Here is an 18044-nt window from a genome sequence, read left to right as displayed (position 1 = left end):
GACACAACCTGACCTCTCGATCATGATCTTCTTAGGATTTTTTCATTACCACATCCATGACCTTCGAACCACCACTCGAAATCCTAGTATGAACACCTCTATGTGGCTACAATGATGTGTGACTTGCATACATCACAAAGCTCTCCTTCAAATCATGAACCTTGTATCCACCTTTGGTCATGTTTTGGCAATGTGTTCCTACAAACCTTCAAGCCATCTCTACATATCTCAGATTCCCGGTTGACATTTTGAGCTTGTCTTATTCATGACATATACATATTTCTCACAGAACTATGTTCATTCATAAGCATGATTTGATAAACAAAAGAAATTTGACCACAACTTTGATACCAATTATTAGGATCATGAAACACAAAAACAAGTGTTGGTGTCTAAAGACATTCTTTCTTCGGACCCCAATGGCCATGAGGATAAATTTACCTAAAGTGTTTCCACCATTAAATAGGCTATATTCTACATCAATACCATGGGTTTGTATAAACCTAGACCTCGAAAATGGATGATAACTTGACCAAGCCAAACTTATCTTAACTACTCTAACACATAATTCCTATCATTTAACCATTTTATGTTACTAAAGTGTACTTATTCATCTTGAGTGCATAATTTTCATAAACCTTCTCGGAAGGAGGTTATGATTTTAGATATGTTTGGACCTATATCTACTACCTTTTCTATACTTGATAATACATATATTACCCTTGTGACATTGTACTCATTCATCATTAAAGTAGGAGACTCATTCATCATTTAAAAGAATTTTGATCTTCTTCACACCTGTTATTAGTTATATTTTATGGTGTCTACGTAAGTAATTGGTGAAGTTTATATATATATAAATGAATCGAAATAAATAATCTATTTTTGTTTAGTTTTATTAACTATGTTAATAAGTGTATCTACTATATAATAGACATTTCAAAATTATAATTTAATTAGTACGTTGATAAGTATGTCTATTTTGAAATAGAGTTTTTATATTTTAATTTAATTAACAATAATTATTAAGTGAATGGTAGTGATCCAACCTCTACAAAATATTCTAGAATATTTTCATAGTAATTATAGATGGAATATTGAGATTTATCTCTAAACTAAATATGTATTCTTTTTAATTAATGTGATTAAATAAAAAATATCACATAATATGTATCATATGAAAATTAATTATTGTTTTGGACATGTGGTATTAATAAACATATTTACAAGTTAAGAATTCTCATAATAAAGTGGGGTGAATCTCCATGGTTAAGAATTTCTCTCTTGACACACATATTTGACTCATGTATTAATTATTTTTATCATTAATAAAATAATAATAATATTTTTTTGGCTTCCCTCATGAGGGACTCGGAGGTAGGTAATTATTATTATTATTATCATTAATTGATTTTTACACAACATTTAATATGGAATTGAAATTTGAATTGCCATTTTAGATGTAGAATGCACATATATCCACATATTTTAAATAAACATCTCATTTTAGTTTTAATAATTAAGCCAACATATGTCTCTATTTTGGAATAGGGTTTATGGAACTTTAATTTAACTATCAATAATTATTAGCTGGATGGTACAGATCTATCCTCCATGGAATGTTGTAGAATATTTTTAGTAATAATCACAAATCAAAGGTTGAGATTTATCTCAAAATAGTATGTCCTTATTCTCTTTTAATTAAATTGATTAATTAAAAAAATGTCATATGAACATGAATTATGGTTTTGTACATATAATCTTAGTAAGCCATTAGCTTGACCCAAATTTTGTAACAAAATTACATTTACCAAACATTTATTTTATAAAATTGCACTAATACTAAAAATATGTAAAATAAAAATAAATTTATATTGATTTAATATTTATATATATTTTATAACTATTATAATCTAGCATTCTTCTTCCTTTTAAATTAATATTGATGATGGTGGTGGTGGTGGTGGTTAACGTCCCTGAGACCAAATATTGGTCTATCGGACCTAAAAGCAAATTATTTAATTTGATTTAAGATTTTATTCCTATGCTCAAAAAGCTTGGAGAGAAGCCTTCTGAGCTCACTGTAATTTTGACATTGTAAAAGGCTAGGAAGGTCAGTATTGTAACGAAGATTGTGAAACTGAGATCTAATGTGGTTGTATGCGGGGCACTCCAAGAGGAAGTGGTTTTCATCCTAGATGTTCCTATTCTCACATATATGGCAGATCATTTCCATCCATGGCCTTTTAAGAACTGCCCAACTACCTGTTTCACTATGGAGCTCATGGGAATTCGTTCTAATCTTTGCTATATTAATTTTCTTCTTTGAGCTAGTTAAAATAGAGAGATACTTTTGATCTTCTAGGGTGGGGTTGATGACCTTCTTATAATAACTTAATTTTCTTTTAGCCACTAAATCTTTGTCACACCACATTTTTTCTTTGAACTTAGAAATAACAATATCTTTAATGTTATTTATGTCTTGCAATGCATCATTCTTGTTGATCTCCCAATAGTTTAACCAGGCCTTTGTGTCTTTATGCCACCCCTGATTGAGCCTTAGGTGGTTTTGGCTGGAATTTAAAGCTAGCTTAGGAAGTCTATGATCGTCTATGTTATTGAGTTTGTGCTTGTACAACAGAAACCTAATCATAGCTAGGCTCTCAATAGGGGAAAGACCTGCTTCGATAAGGAGAATAGGATAGGGTGTATAACTTACTTTGATAGATTTTAAATTCTTTTTGTATAACTTACTTTGAGTTGTAAATACATTTTATTACATTATTTCAAAGATATTATTGGAAATATAACATCTTTTTTCTTTTTCAATTATATTTGTGTGGTTTAAGTTCTTATTTTTTCTTACCTACACAACTTATCTCATACATTTAGGATTTTTTTTATTTTTTAAAAATAAAAAACTATAATATGGAAAAGAAAAATCATTTACAATTTAATATTAGAGAAATAAATAAATTAATATAATATTATTGTAATTATATAAATTAAATGGTGGGTCAATGTAGATAGACATTGATACTTAAAGAAGATTAAAACAATTACTTTATAATACATTTCATATTACCAAAATTTAAAAAATCATCAAAACTAACTAAAATTTAAGATATATATATATATATATATATATATATATATATATATATATATAAAATTTGAATTTTTAATATGTAAATAATTTTTGAATTAATATTACAATTTATTAATATCATATATTTAAAAAAAAACTATTAATAATTCGATATTAAAAATAATTTTTTTATATAAAAATTTATTAATAATAATAATAAATAATAAAAATTATTAATAATTTCAAATTAAAAATTTTTTTATATAAAAATTAATAATAATAATAATAATAAATAAAAAGACTCCCATGTTAATTTAAATATTAAGTGCATTACACGCGGGTTGTTTGTGAGTGAGACGAGTCTGGTAAAACCTTTACAACATAGTTTTCGGACTGCTATGTGAATCCATCATCATAAATAATTATACCTAAATCAAATAAATAAAAGCATGACATCTAAACTATAAATTTATTAGCACCAAACGTACCACCTAATCAGAGTATCACCTAAATAAAATTATACATTTTAAACCACAAATGTATCAAGACAAAAAACCACCTAATCATAATTGCGTGAACGCCAAAACATCAAAATCTGATATCTGCACGAAAAAATGCCGGTAGCCATAAGGTTAGCCAGACGAAAATAAGAAAATTAGGTTCACGCACCTAATGATCAGTTACTGAAGACCAAATAGTCAAAAATGGGTTCACATTCTTCCTGCTGGCCAGTCTTTAAGGTTTTCCAGCATGGTACCATTAAATTTTCTGGCAGGCTGTCGGCAGGATTTAAGTAACACTTGAAATTTTCAGAAGCTGATTCGCTGGTGTCGCTGCAATCTGGGATTGGTAGTTGTGGAAGAACGTGTGGCTAAGATTTGCGTTTATTTTTCCCATCGAGATGATGATGGATTGCACGCCATTTTGTTTCTATATTGGTTAAATACTACACGCCACTGTGTTCTGTTCGTTAAATAGTAAACTATTGGTGGTAGGAGAATATCTTGGAAGCGATAAGGTGTTCGCAGCATTATCATTGGCGCTAGGGCTTTTCTGTGTGCCTGCTCTGGTTTCAGCTGCTCTCAACATAATTATGGAGTCCTCGTCGTCTTCAGCCATTATCTTTGAGGCTCCTGGTTTTCTCAGAATCTACGAGGACGGAAACGTTGAGCGATTGGTTGACAGAGAAACAGTTCCCCCTTCTTCAGAGGACGATAATTTCGACGAGGAGAAGGATGGAGTGGCATCCAAGGACGTGGTGTTGGATCCCCAAACAGGGGTCTTCGTTCGTCTCTATCTCCCTCGTCTCGAGGTCGTGGATGGAAAAGGAAAAGTTCCGGTGCTTCTCTACTTTCATGGAGGCGGCTTCTGCATCGGATCAGCTGCGTCGCCAGTTTACCATAGCTATCTTAATAAAGTGGCTGCAGAGGCCAAGGTGATATGCGTCTCGGTGGATTACAGGAGAGCGCCCGAGCATCGCCTCCCTGCGGCTTATGACGATTGTTTCGGTGCTCTTGAATGGCTTGACCGCCAAGCAATGGCACTGAATGGGGTCTCTGTGGATCCGTGGCTCGCTTCCCACGCAGATTTCAGCAACGTTTTCTTGGCAGGTGACAGCGCCGGTGCCAACATCTTGCACCAGGTGGGTATCCGTGCTGGTGAAAGGAAATGGGATGGGGTCTGTTTACAAGGAGCCATTCTGGTTCACCCCTTCTTTGGCGGAGAAGAACGAATCGGCTGCGAATTAGAGGTGGATGCGGAGGTGGAGGGTTTTAATATAATGACTGATGCAATCTGGAGTATCTCTCTCCCCGCGGGAGCCGACAAAGATCACCCTTTTCGCAACCCAGTTGGACCCCGTTCTCCGGCTCTGTCCACTCTGGTGTTTCCTCGGACGCTGGTATTTGTGGCAGGGAAGGATCTGCTGCGAGCTCGAGGTATTTGGTACTTCGAATCCCTAAAAAAGGCCGGGAAAGAAGTCGATCTCGTGATGACGGAAGATGAAATCCACGTCTTTCATCTGTTCAATCAGAACTCAGAGAATACGCTCCTCATGCTGAAACGTATATCAGAATTCATGCATTCCTCGGCCATTCACTCTGGCCACTGAGAGAGCTGTGACGTACGTTATCAAATATCTACGGATATAGCGTACATTTAGTTTACTTCATGGCCGAAAATTATCTCCCTTCGTCGTGGTAAATTCTCTTTGGTTTTATCCCCATCTTGTTATTAGCTAAGAGGTTACACTTTCAACTGATTCCTTACAGATTTTGGAGGCGGAACATCACTTGGTTGGCCTCACGCCAAGGAATTCAAGCCACAAGTTTTGCGTTATGAAGTGTATCTGCCCTCTTTGATGTTATAATTTACCTCCTCTTTTTCATAATTTTTGCAGTTGTAGAGAGGTGCTTATGACTTTTGGTTTCTTTATAATCTTAGTAAGGCAAAATATATATATGATTTATATTTTAAATTAATGTGATTTTGTATATTTATTTTATATTTAATAAATATATAAAATAATAAAAAGATATACAGATTTATATATAGAGTAGAGAGGTTTTTTGAGTTCAGAGGATCATTTTACAATCCAGTGTATTATTTGTAATGATGTTTGTCTGTCATTAAAGTTGAAATTGTATTCATATCTCTTCAAATAAAAAATTTTAAAAATCTAAAAATTTAAAAAATTAAATAACTATATAAAATATTTAAATAACTCATAAAAAATTTACAAATAAAAGTGAAGAAATTAGATACTTCTCAAGTCATATTAAATCTGCATTTGTTTCTGCATTTGTTTGAAATTAATATATAATAATATATATAAATATTTGAATAAAATCATAATAGTGTAAAAACATATATACTTCAATCTCTTATTTTTTTTATATGATAATAATGGTGTAGACATACATGTCTCAATATCTTCTCGTTTTAAGTCTAATTTTCTTCTTACCCTCTTTTTAGGGTCTCATGGCTCGGTATTTGTTTTCATTGGTGTAAATGATATCTTCTATCATATAATAATCTAAAGTTTTTTATAATTATAAATATGTTTTATTTATTTATATTTTTTAAAATTAATTTATATTTTTATTTTTATTTTATATATATTTTATATAAAAAATTATTATGAAATTTCCCTACTTTAGACATTGATTATTCCAATAAGGATAAAGGAAAACTAGCGTTTAAGAATATATTATTAAATAGTCAAGGGACTCCTCATTAATCTGAAATTTAAAAATACATCCCTCATATTGAAATGCATTTTACATTTTATACATTCCTCCGGTCATTACTGAAACAAATTTAGAGAGTCATAAGCTACAATACCACATATCTCCACGAGAGCATAAAATCAACTAGAGTTATATCCCTTCCAATCATTACCTAACAATTTAGAGAGCTATGAGCTACATTACCACATGTGTCCATCAGGGTATCAGATCAATTTCCCCTTTAGAGAAATGATGGACACTCTTAAAACCGATATTATGAACACAAATGTTTGAAGATTTTCAATTCAAAAGTAAAATATACTTATGAAGTGTTATTAGTCTATATTACCTTGTTTCCTAGAACTAAATATGAAGCGTTATTAGTCCATATTACCTTTCCTCCTGGAACTAAATATTTTTTTGTTAAAATTAAAGTTTATGTTTACTTGTATCTATGCAATGACAAATGTGAATTAAAGAAAAATGGCTGTTAAAAAACTATAATCACATGACGGAGTGAAGGATCAAGACCATCCATGGTGAGATTAAAAAAGTGTTTGAAAAGATGGGACAAAATTATTTATATTTTAAAAATTAATTTTGTTACCAAGGTTAAATAAATAAAATTTTACAATTATATATATATATATATATATATATATATATATAATTTTATAATTATTTAAAATATATTTTTATAATCCATTATATTTAAAGTTAGAAAAAATAATTAGATGGAAAAAATTTAAAATAAAATAAAATAATAAATTATTGATTAAGAGGAATTACTTAAAGTATATGTAAAATTTATTAAAGTTCTATCTTCAAGAATAAAATGTAAGAAATGAAATTAGTTTACAAAACAAATATTATGAGTTATTTTCTCTTCATTTTTATGACAATCTTTTTCTCGTTTAAATGACCATTTATTCTTATTTCAAAATTTTCTTATTTATCATCTGGTTGTTTAATGCTAGGGTATAGACCCAAAAGTCATTTTCATTTCCAAGATTCTACATAATTTTTGTTACACTCTAACACTGATTTTTAAATGATGACTTTTGTAAATTCTAATTAAGGCTTATAATGCTATGAATGGACATCATGGAAAGGTTGCCATATATTATGTCTTGTAATTTGCATTTTATCTAATATACTAACAAAATATGAATAAGAGAGTAACCAACATGGATCTCAATGCCTAGGAGGAGGTTGTAAGGGAGAAATGGGGACTTTCCTATTTTACCTGAATTAAATGTCCAAATTACAAATTTTGCAGTTTAACTACCCAACCACTAGCAATTATGGGAAGGAATGGGGAGTGGTATCTAATTTCTCTAGAGGTATAGGTTACATAACAATTCTCGAGACTTCTATATTGACCACATAGTCGAAGGAGGGAGCTTGAATTCTTAAGTTAGAAGGTGTGGTGCAAAGGAAGGAGAAACAAAATTGTGTGCTATTTTAGAGGGAAGTGGAGAGCATTCAAATGTATGATGAATAGAGAAACAGAAAGTGCATTGAACTAAAAACAACCTATGGGAAGTGATACAAAGCCACACATGGGTGCTAATAGTGTGCCTTTGAATAGAAGTTGACATAAAGCCTTATGAGTCACAATAACCTATGCAGAGTTGTGGATTTACCTAAATTGGATAGAGAAGACAATGTTGATGGCTACAACCTGAGCTAGAGGGTTGAGAGAATTTGCGATCAAATTTTTGAACTAAGTCCAAAAGGAATTGAGAAAGGGAAGTGTCGAGGTAATCGTAGATCAGAGAAGGGATCCATTTTCTGATACATAGGCTCACTGTAACAACACTTTGAGTTGTTAATAGGCACTGAATTAGTGGTTTGAAGGAAACAAATTGTTTTATGTGTGTGAATAAGAGTCTCATTCAAGTTGTCTAACCTATTTGAACATTGTTAGTTCCCTAAGGGAGTTAGCTCTCAAGACATTGAATCTAGATTGGGGGCAGCTAGCTACAAGAAAATTGCAGCGTATTTGAGCTTATGGTTGAGTGGAAATGACTCTTCTTACTTAGTTTCCAAAAAATATTAAAGAGACACATATAAATCTATTTATTCTTTTTTAATGAAATGGATATACTTATTCCAAGATTCATGAAGGTTATCATGATGGGTTACTAAGTATGTTGAAAAAAAGACTTGAAGAAATGTACATTTTTTCTTGGTTACTAGCTATTAATTCTTTTAATGATGAATGTTGCATATAGAAGTATTACTTAAAGTATTTTTTCTTGTAATGGTTTTGAAATATATTTTATTGTGGAAAAGAATCTAAACATTTATTTGAGCTTTGAGGCTATTTATGTATCTATATTATGAATGGCCTTACATGGCTAGTTGTGTGATCGAACAAATATGTTGCATTCCTATTAAATTGGAAAGACTTGAAATTTCTCTAGTGATGGGAGATTTTTTTCTGTCCAAATACAAGCTAAAAAGGTATCCACTATATTTATAAGAGTTTAGAGTTGAAGTAAAGTTTCAGTCCCAAATGAGTTAACATGACCTCATTCAACTTGGTGGAGCTATGGATTTGTCCAAGGACCATCTCTTTGTATCCTTTATAGAAGTAGCCTAGTTATGGGCATTTTTCTAGAAATCCTTTATAGGTTTTTTAAGATATCAGAGCCCTCAAAAGTCTTTGGGAAGGTTTTCTTCCTCGTTAAAGTTATCTTTATTTCCTTGAAATAGGCTTGAAATCTTTGGGAAATTTTTAGAAATTAGGGGATCGAATTACGATGAACTTTTGGGAATTTGGTGGTTGGTGGTTTGGCCACCAACACCTAGTCCTATAGCCTGATGAAAAATGTATACTTTTGGGATTTTTAGATCCAAATTTATCTATGTAAATATGATAAAGTTAAAAAACATGAGAATCAAATGAGTGAGAGTTGACTTTTATTGACCTAGGCTAGCATAGAAAGGGTGTTGACATGGACTCAAGTCGAAACAATCTTGAGGTGGAGACGAAGTGGTAGCCATTGTTGCGTGAAGATATAGCTTAGTGGATGTTTAGGAAAATAGAAATATAGAAATATACATTTTTATAAAAAGAGGGACTTTTAGATTTTCTCAAATTTGGATGTTCACCCATTGACTAAAATTTTTCTCAAATTCAAATGAACCTCCAAGTTTGAAACTTTTTGAATGGATCCATAAGATTGGAAATCTATATTAATGGGGAATTGGAATTTTTGATAAATGGGACTAACAGAAAATCCCATATATGAATGTGAGCAATAAGTTGACTTGTTAAGTTGAACAAATGACCCTAGGTAGTAGTGACATGGGGTCAAGTATTACCATGTGTAATCCACATGTTGTTGATGTAACATTGTGTAATGGTGACATGAGGGAAAAGGATTGTCAAGTGTCTACACATGACAATGGTATGGATGCTCACATGGTACTTTCAAGGGAAAATCTTTAGATGGGCATATCTTTGTATCCATAACTCAGATTTGGATGAGATTTAAATCATAGGGAATAGATCAATGATTACAAGATTATGATGATCTCAAAATATTATTTTAAGGTGCTTTAAGGAAGAGTAAATATGATAACCTCTTCTCCATATAGTATTGTTTGTTTTGTTAAAACCACATACATATTGCGTTCCCTTAAAAAGGCCTTAAGGGGATATGGGTGGCACTATAGAGTGGTACATGAGTTTTGTTTCAAACATTAGGCTTGGAGGACCAAAGTTGCACCATATAGATAGATTTATGAGGAACCATCTATAAAATAAAGGTTTGCTAAAATGAGTTGTTAAATTTAGATTGTAAATTCCTTTGAGATTTGTTATTAAGTGGAATATAACAAATCCCTAAGTTTGAATTCAAATGCACTAGAAAATTAAATGAAGCTCTGACAGATGAATGCATATATGGAAAAGATAAGTAGATATGTTAAACTTTAATTATTTTATTAAAATAATAGTGGCATGTTGTTTCTTCCTCAGGGAAGCTCAATTGGCAATGGCCATGAAAATGAGGTTTTATGTGAGAGGGGGTTTGTAGTTAAAAACCCCTGACTCACCTGTGCCTATGGAAGCGGCATACGTAGGAACCTAAAGGTTATAGTGGTAATGGTTGGAAACAACCTAGTGTCACATGAGTACAAGATCAACCTAGTTTTTTATTCCTCTCGATATTAAAAAAAATAGTGGCATGTTGTTTCAATTATATAAGAAGAATTACAATCATAAAGAAGGAACTGATGTTCAACATAATGGTGTAGTACCATTTAGAAAATACTTTGATCCATGGTTGGTCATTATATTATTTTTCATCCATTTTGACACTTTTAGAGTGTAAAATTTGGAGGAAGCAACTTATAGGACTACTTTTATCAGTGGGTCCCTCTTTGGTGAATCTGGGTTTTAAATAATCTAGAAGACATTTGAAACATCAAATTGTTTTTTAATGGGTGTAATTTTTTTACTTAAGCTCCACACACCCTAGCAATATTTTACAGTTAGATACCTTTCCAAAAGCACAAGAGATACCTCAAACACAGTCTGTATGAAAAAGTCTTCCCACCTGGAAATTAGCATTCCTATTTTGATCACCATGATTTTAGATGATGTCATGTCAGACCTTATTATTTATTGAAAATGGGATATCCACTTTACCATGATGAAGAGAAATCTAGAAGAGTCAATATTGTAACTCTAGTTAAGAGTTGAAGGAGTCAACTTAACTATTGGTAGGCTCTCAAGTTTTGTTAGAACCAAGCGACTAAGGTGAAGTGATTCCATTCTACACAAGTGAATTTTGTTCCACAGATAAGATAAGTAGATTAGAGTGTATTAAAAGAGAGAAAATTGAGAGGTCTTGTGTAATGTAACATCTCATGGGCTACATTTCTCACTCATTTGTACTTGCATCAATTTCTATTCGTAGAAAGAGAAAGTAGAGTAGTCTCATATTCTTGCTAGGTGTTCTCCCATAAGGGTTACTATCTTGTGTTTATTATGGTTTTTGAGTGTTTTTTTTGTCCTCCAATTTTATATTTTATCTATGGCATGCATAATCATAACACATCATTTAATGAATCCAAAAATTGAAAAATTAACCCTCATAGTGTTGGTTTCATATTTTCGAATAGATTTTAGTAGATCTATTGTGATGATCTATCCAATGGAATATCCATCACATTTTACAAATCATATTGGTACTAGAGTAGGTTTCCTTAGGTATATGGTGTGTAGTTTTAGGGGATCTAGATCACTTAAGTTGAAATAATTAAAATCCCAACCATGGTTGATGAATCTATTAATAACCCTTAAGATCCCACCAAGGAGATGTTTTCATGAATAGAAGCATAAGTCACAAATATAAACCAAAATGTGAGCCCCCTCATGGTTTCCCCTTCATGGTTTCCATGACAAATAAGATAGAGCTATTCAAATAAAATGTATTTTCTAACACACAGGCTTGATCATAGGGGATATTAGGGGATCAAGAAGAACTAGAGATGTATCTTAAAAAAATAACAATATAGTTGGAGTGTCATGAACCATTCATAGTTGCTATTCAAGATGGAAGTGGATGTTTACATCAAGCCATATCAAGCTGAGATAATATCTTTGAGGTTAAATTACTAGTTTTTTTCAAAGGTGGTTCACAGACACTGGGTGACCACTACATCCACGACAAAATCTAGGAAGATCAACCCGAAGGGATCTACCTATCGTCCAAACAAGCAAGGCCTAACCCCAAGGGTGTCGAGGAGATTTGAACCCATGACCTCCAAACTAGCAAGATAATTAGCAACGAGAACTCCACCAACTAAGCTAACCTTTGGGGCTAGAGGCTAAATTACTAGTTACAACTATTAAAGGTTTATTTTACTATTTACTACAAAAAGGGTGTAGAAATTCCTTGTAGATTCAAGCTGCTAATTGTAAATTACTAAAACAATCAACTTGAGTCTACTATACTCTACTCATCATCAGAAACAATTAAACGATCGTCACATCACGAAGCATACAATAGAAATGATTCAACCAACATATTACATAATGATTTCTTAGAGAAAGCCACAGCTAAAAAACCCTACTATTTGTATATTTCATTAGTCATAAAATATGATAATATTACAATGCTTTTCTCAAGCCCGAGTGACCTCTACACTATCTCTATTTGTATCACAACTTCCTAGACAATCCTAGGCCAATACTTAACCAATTTCTCACTTTCCCAAGCCCCTATTAACTTTCATTGTTTCCTTGGGAATTAGCCCTATATTAAGTAGGGAAATTATTCATAGGAATTATGCAATCCATCATAGACCTTCCTCTGACTGCATGCACCACCTAGACAATTTAGATGATTATACAACTGATAGTAGATTGTCTCTGAACTCCAATATCAGTTGGGTAACTCTCATAGCTAACATGTATAAGCTAATTATGAGTGAATATCAGTTAACTAGTTGATCACTGCAGGCAGCACCACACTACTAGACCTCCCACTAGTTCCTCCAACAGTTGGAACTAGTTTAACTGACTTTAACTCAGTTAAAATGAATTAACTAATTACAACTCAAAATAAACTCAACCAAGGCTCCTATAATGTAGGATGCTCTACATGACTCAATTTAGACCCTCAACACAAATTAACCGAGCCAACGAAGTTAAATTAACTTAATTAATTAATACAAGTTGTCATGAGCTGTGGAATTACAATTTTATTACCAATTTAATTCAAGAACAAAATTAAATTAGGATTTTATATTTATATTTTCAACACTCCCTCTCGACAAAAAATGGATTATCTGCTACCCCAATCCCGCCTCTGTGAAACTTGAATTTTCATCTTGACAATGCGTTTGTCAAATATCTGCATCATGTTCCTCTGTAGGAATGTACTCCTACAACATGACTCTCCTCTACATATAATCTCGTAGATGGTCATACCGGATGTCGATATGCTTGAACCGATCATGAAAAATTTGATTCTCATAGAGTTTGATACAACTCTGATTGTTACAATAAATCACTGTAGGATCCATCTGTTGACCAAATAAACCAACAAGGATCTTCCTCATCCAGATATCCTCACAAGTTGCTTGAGTAGTATCCATGTACTCTGCTTCTTCTAAACTGAGTTCAATTGATCTATGCTTCCTATTGTACCAAGAAATTGTTGTTGACCCAATACTGAAGATTCCCCCTGATGTGCTCTTCTTGTTGGATGGACTCCCTACCCAATCTGCATCTGTGAAGCCTTGCAGCTTCACTCCCTCTATCAATCTGTACCAAAGACCAAACTAAGTGATGCCTCTTAGGTATCTTAGCACATGTTTAACTTCCTTCCAATATAGTTTGGTTGGCTCAACCATTCCTTGACCAAGTTGGTTAACTTCACAACTTATGTTCGGTCACATCACCAAATGCATAAGTGAACCCACAAGATGTTGATAAATATTGGCCTCTATTTCACCTGAAGTAGCATCTTCCTTCCTCTAATTTCCTGTTATAGGAGACTTCATGGGTTTGTTTCTCTCCATGTGGAACTTCTTCATTATCTTTTTGGCATAATTTCCTTGAGAGACAAGCAATTCATCATCTCCTTACCATACTTCCATACCAAGGAAATAATGCATGAGTCCCCAGTCCTTAATCTCAAATTCTCTTGCAAGATGCTCTTTGCAATATTTTACCATCTTCTCATCACCATTTAGAATTGAATCATTGACATATAATACTATAATCAAAAATCTACCTTCACCCACAACATGGTAAAGGTTTGCATCTACTTCATGTTTGGTGAAGCCAAACCTGGTGAAATAGTTGTCAATCCTAGTGTACCAAGCACAGGGTGCTTGTTTCAATCCATACAATGATCGCTTGAGTCTACACACATGTGAATCTCTGTTGAAGGTCTCAAATAATTTCAGATGCTCAATGTACACCTCTTCCTCAATAACCCCATTGAGGAATGGTGTCTTCACATCAATATGAAGTATCTTTCATCCCATTTGTGCTGAAAGTGATAGAATAGATCTGATTGAAGACCACCTTGCTAATGGAGAAAAGGTCTCCTTGTAATCAATTTCCTCCACCCGAGAGAACCCTTTGGCGACAAATATGGCCTTGTCTTTCTCCACACTCCCATCAATGTCTTTCTTTAGCTTGTAAAGCCATATGGAACTCACCACTTACCATTCTGTTGGTCTTTGAAACATTGTTTCTGATAATGGAGTCATAATCCTCAACCATGGCATCAACCCATACTAGTTGTTGCACTACTTCCTTGAATGAGGATGGATCAATCTCTACACTATCACTCATTAGAGCCATGTAGCTAGTGTAAAGATAATGTGACCTCCTCTTCCTGTGCTATGATGTGGGTGCTCCCACATTCCCTCTAGCAGCATGCATCAATCTATCAGCCTCTCTGGTGCGCTTCCTTCCATCTCTCAAATTCTCTACATGAATGGGTGTTTCCACCCTCTGCTCCTCTGCATGTGGCTAGTCCGCATCATCATAAGGGTCTTATTTTGGTGCTAAAATCTCCTCATCTTTGTACAATTGAAGCTCCCTCTCAAGGGAATATCTCATGGCCTTCTCTTCATCGAACTTCACATATCTATGAACCACTTTAATCTTGTTAGATGGAAGGTACACTATATAGTTGTGAGGCATATCAGTGTACCCCATAAATATGCCCAACTCAGCTATTGGTTCTATATTTTTCCTTGCACCCTTGGTAACATGACAATAAACTAATGAATCAAAGATCTTGAAGTGTGCCATATATGGTTTCTTATCTGAAAAACCTTCTTATGTTGTACTCATCCTGCGAATTCAATGAGAGATTTTGTTATGCACATATACAACTGTGTTGCATACTTCATCCCAGAAGTGAAACTATAGGCCAAGATCATGTAACATTTCCCGTGCAACACCCAGACTTATGTTCTTCCTTTCACCACACCATTATGTTGTGGGTTATGGGGTGTTATTAACTCGTGTTGAATGCCTTCTGATGCACAAAATTTCTTGAATTCATTTGACACATAGTATCCACCATTATCACTCCTAAGAGCTTTAACTTTACTCCCAGTGTACTTCTCAACAAGTGATTAAAATTCAAAAAAATTAGCAAACATCTGATCTTTCTTCTGCATGAAGAAAATCCATAATTTACATGAGAAATAACCTACAAATATTACATAATACCTTTTCTTTTCCATGGAGGTTGTCAAGAATGGTCCACACACATCTGAGTGAACTCTTTCAAGGATCGCTTGCGCTCAATTATCCTTATCATGAAAGGTAACTTTGGTGTACTTACCCAATGTACACACTTTTCATGTGTCTATCTGCTCTAGTGTACCCTCGGGACATCCTTTAGATACTCGATTCATGATATGCAAAGATCCATGGTGCAAATGACCCAATCTTCTATGCCAGAACTCACTGATGTCTTGACTCTACACCTTCTCTGGTTTTATGCTCAAGGAAGAAAAGTCTTCTAGATACAATTTGTAGAGGTTATTCACCCAAACCCCAATCCACTTCACTTGTCTTGAGGCTATATGACGAAGGAACGCCTTTCCTTTGCTAAATATCACATTGTATCCATGCTCATCTAACATGGCAACTGAAACCAATTTTTTCTTCAAACCTAAAACATAAATAACGTCTTTTAATGTGAGAGGAGAACCAAGCACCCTTTGAAAGGTAACAATACCAATCTTGGCCACACTATATGTCCCATCATCTCCAATTTCGATGTGAATCTGAAGGTCCTTATTGTGCAAGTAACTGAAGAATTATTTTTTATCGGTCATATGGAATGAGGCTCCATTATCAAGATACCACGGACTATCCATCACTGATGTCACCTTACAAGTGATGAGGGTGAAATCTAGCTTGAATTTTGAGGTAAGAGCTTCACCAGCCACTCCTCCCAAGGGCTTCTTGTTGGCCTTCTTGTGTGGAAAATTCATGCTATAGTACCCCAGCTCATGATAGTGAAAAAAATTAGTCTTTGTCATGTTCTTCTTCTTGCTGCCTTGACTGAAATATGATTTGGAATGGTATGAATTCCATTTCCCTTTCTTTTCCTTTATATCTAAGGCACAAATCTACTAATCATAATGCTTGGATGAGGATCCATCTCTGGTCTTCTACCAAATCTCTTCTTTTGCCAAGTCAAACCACAAACGATCCTACTTTGGTAGCTTCTCCCTCCCATTTATTGAGTCTTGGTAGTTGTGCCAGCTCTTGGGAAGGCCTAGAAGTGTTAGGATGACTAGATCGTCTTCAGTAACTGTAACACCAACAGTTCCAAGCTAATATCGACATTGGGTGAACTTGGTCAAGTACTTTCGTATTGTTTCACCCTTCTCCATCTTGATTTGTTTGAGCTTGTCCTTCAGTTCTAGCTTCTTGTGGTCACTGTTGTTTTAAAATTATTGCATATGGAGTCTCCTTACAATGGATATTTGAGACAATATGATCTCGAACTCCTTATAGGATAATCCTTCTCTCCTTTGCCATAAATTTTCTCTACTTTGCCAAATCTTAAGCATCAACTGCTAAAGGATTAGGAATATCTTTGTCTATGAATTCCTTAAGCCCACTTTCTTCCAACATTGCCTCCATCCTGTCTTTCCAAGAAATATATTTCTAACTACCCTCAAGGGAATATTTTAGTTTGAATCTGTAGAACTACATCCTACTGGATTTGAAGTATGACACTGCAAATTTGATTTCACATGCAAAAGAAAAAATCATATTATCCTCTTCTATAGTGATTTCTGCTCTAATACCATGTAGAAATTCCTTGTGGATTCAAGCTACTAATTGTAAATTACTAAAAAATAGACTTGAATCTACTCTACTCTACTCATCAGTGAAAATAATTAAATGGTCATGAAATCACAAACCATACAAGAGAAAGAATTCAATCAACACCTTGCATAATGATCTCTTAGGGAAATCCACAACTAAAAACCCCTGCTATTTGTGTATTGCATTAATCAGAAAATATGAGAATATTACAATGCTTTTCTCAAGCCCAAGAAACATCTGCACTATCTCTATCTGTCTCGCAACTTCATAGAAAATCCCAGGCCAATACTTAACAATTTTCTTGCTTTCACAAGTCCCTATTTCCTTGCGTTGTTTCCTTGGGAATTAGCCCCCTATTAATTAGGGAAATTCCTCAAACGAATTGCGTAATCCATCATAGGCCTTCCTCTAACTTCATGAATCACCTGTACAATTTGGATGATTATAAAATCAGCGGCTACATTAGATTTTCTTGCACGTACCAAGTTACATGTATGATTTCTTCACTAGTTTTGGCATGCATGGGACATGCATGTGGTTTCTTGGTTGTGATTTTTCGTTGGCATGGAGGATTGCCTGGATTGACAATGGATTGCCTAGCCTTACCATTTCTTGGATAGCCATGGTGATTTTGGGTTCGCATTCATTATTTGTTTTTGTTTGGTTCTCATGTTTCCTTAGCTTAGGTTGAGTTATTAGTTCCTGGAAGCCTCAATTGGACAAATGCTCTAAAAGCCCTATAAAAACTTGGGTTGAGTTACTAGTCCTCGAAGCCTTGGTTGGAAAAATGCTCTAGAAGCCTTTGATGGGTTGAGTTACTAGTACTCGAAGCCTTGGTTGGAAAAATGCTCTAGAAGCTCGACGACAGTTGTGGGTTGAGTTATTAGTC

General features: G+C 33.8%; 1 pseudogene; it reads left to right on the top strand.

Annotated features, from left to right (window-relative positions):
• Positions 1-3906: 3906 nt before the first annotated feature.
• Positions 3907-5477, top strand: LOC149239656 (tuliposide A-converting enzyme 1, chloroplastic pseudogene; annotated as a pseudogene).
• The last annotated feature ends 12567 nt before the right edge of the window (positions 5478-18044 follow it).

Source organism: Pinus tabuliformis, chromosome 8, assembly GCF_031772625.1.
Source record: "Pinus tabuliformis cultivar Carrire ecotype Pingquan chromosome 8, CPIR1, whole genome shotgun sequence".
Classification (NCBI taxonomy): Eukaryota; Viridiplantae; Streptophyta; class Pinopsida; order Pinales; family Pinaceae; genus Pinus; species Pinus tabuliformis.
Note: the sequence above shows the minus strand (reverse complement) of the source record. Positions and strands in the feature narration are given on the sequence as shown.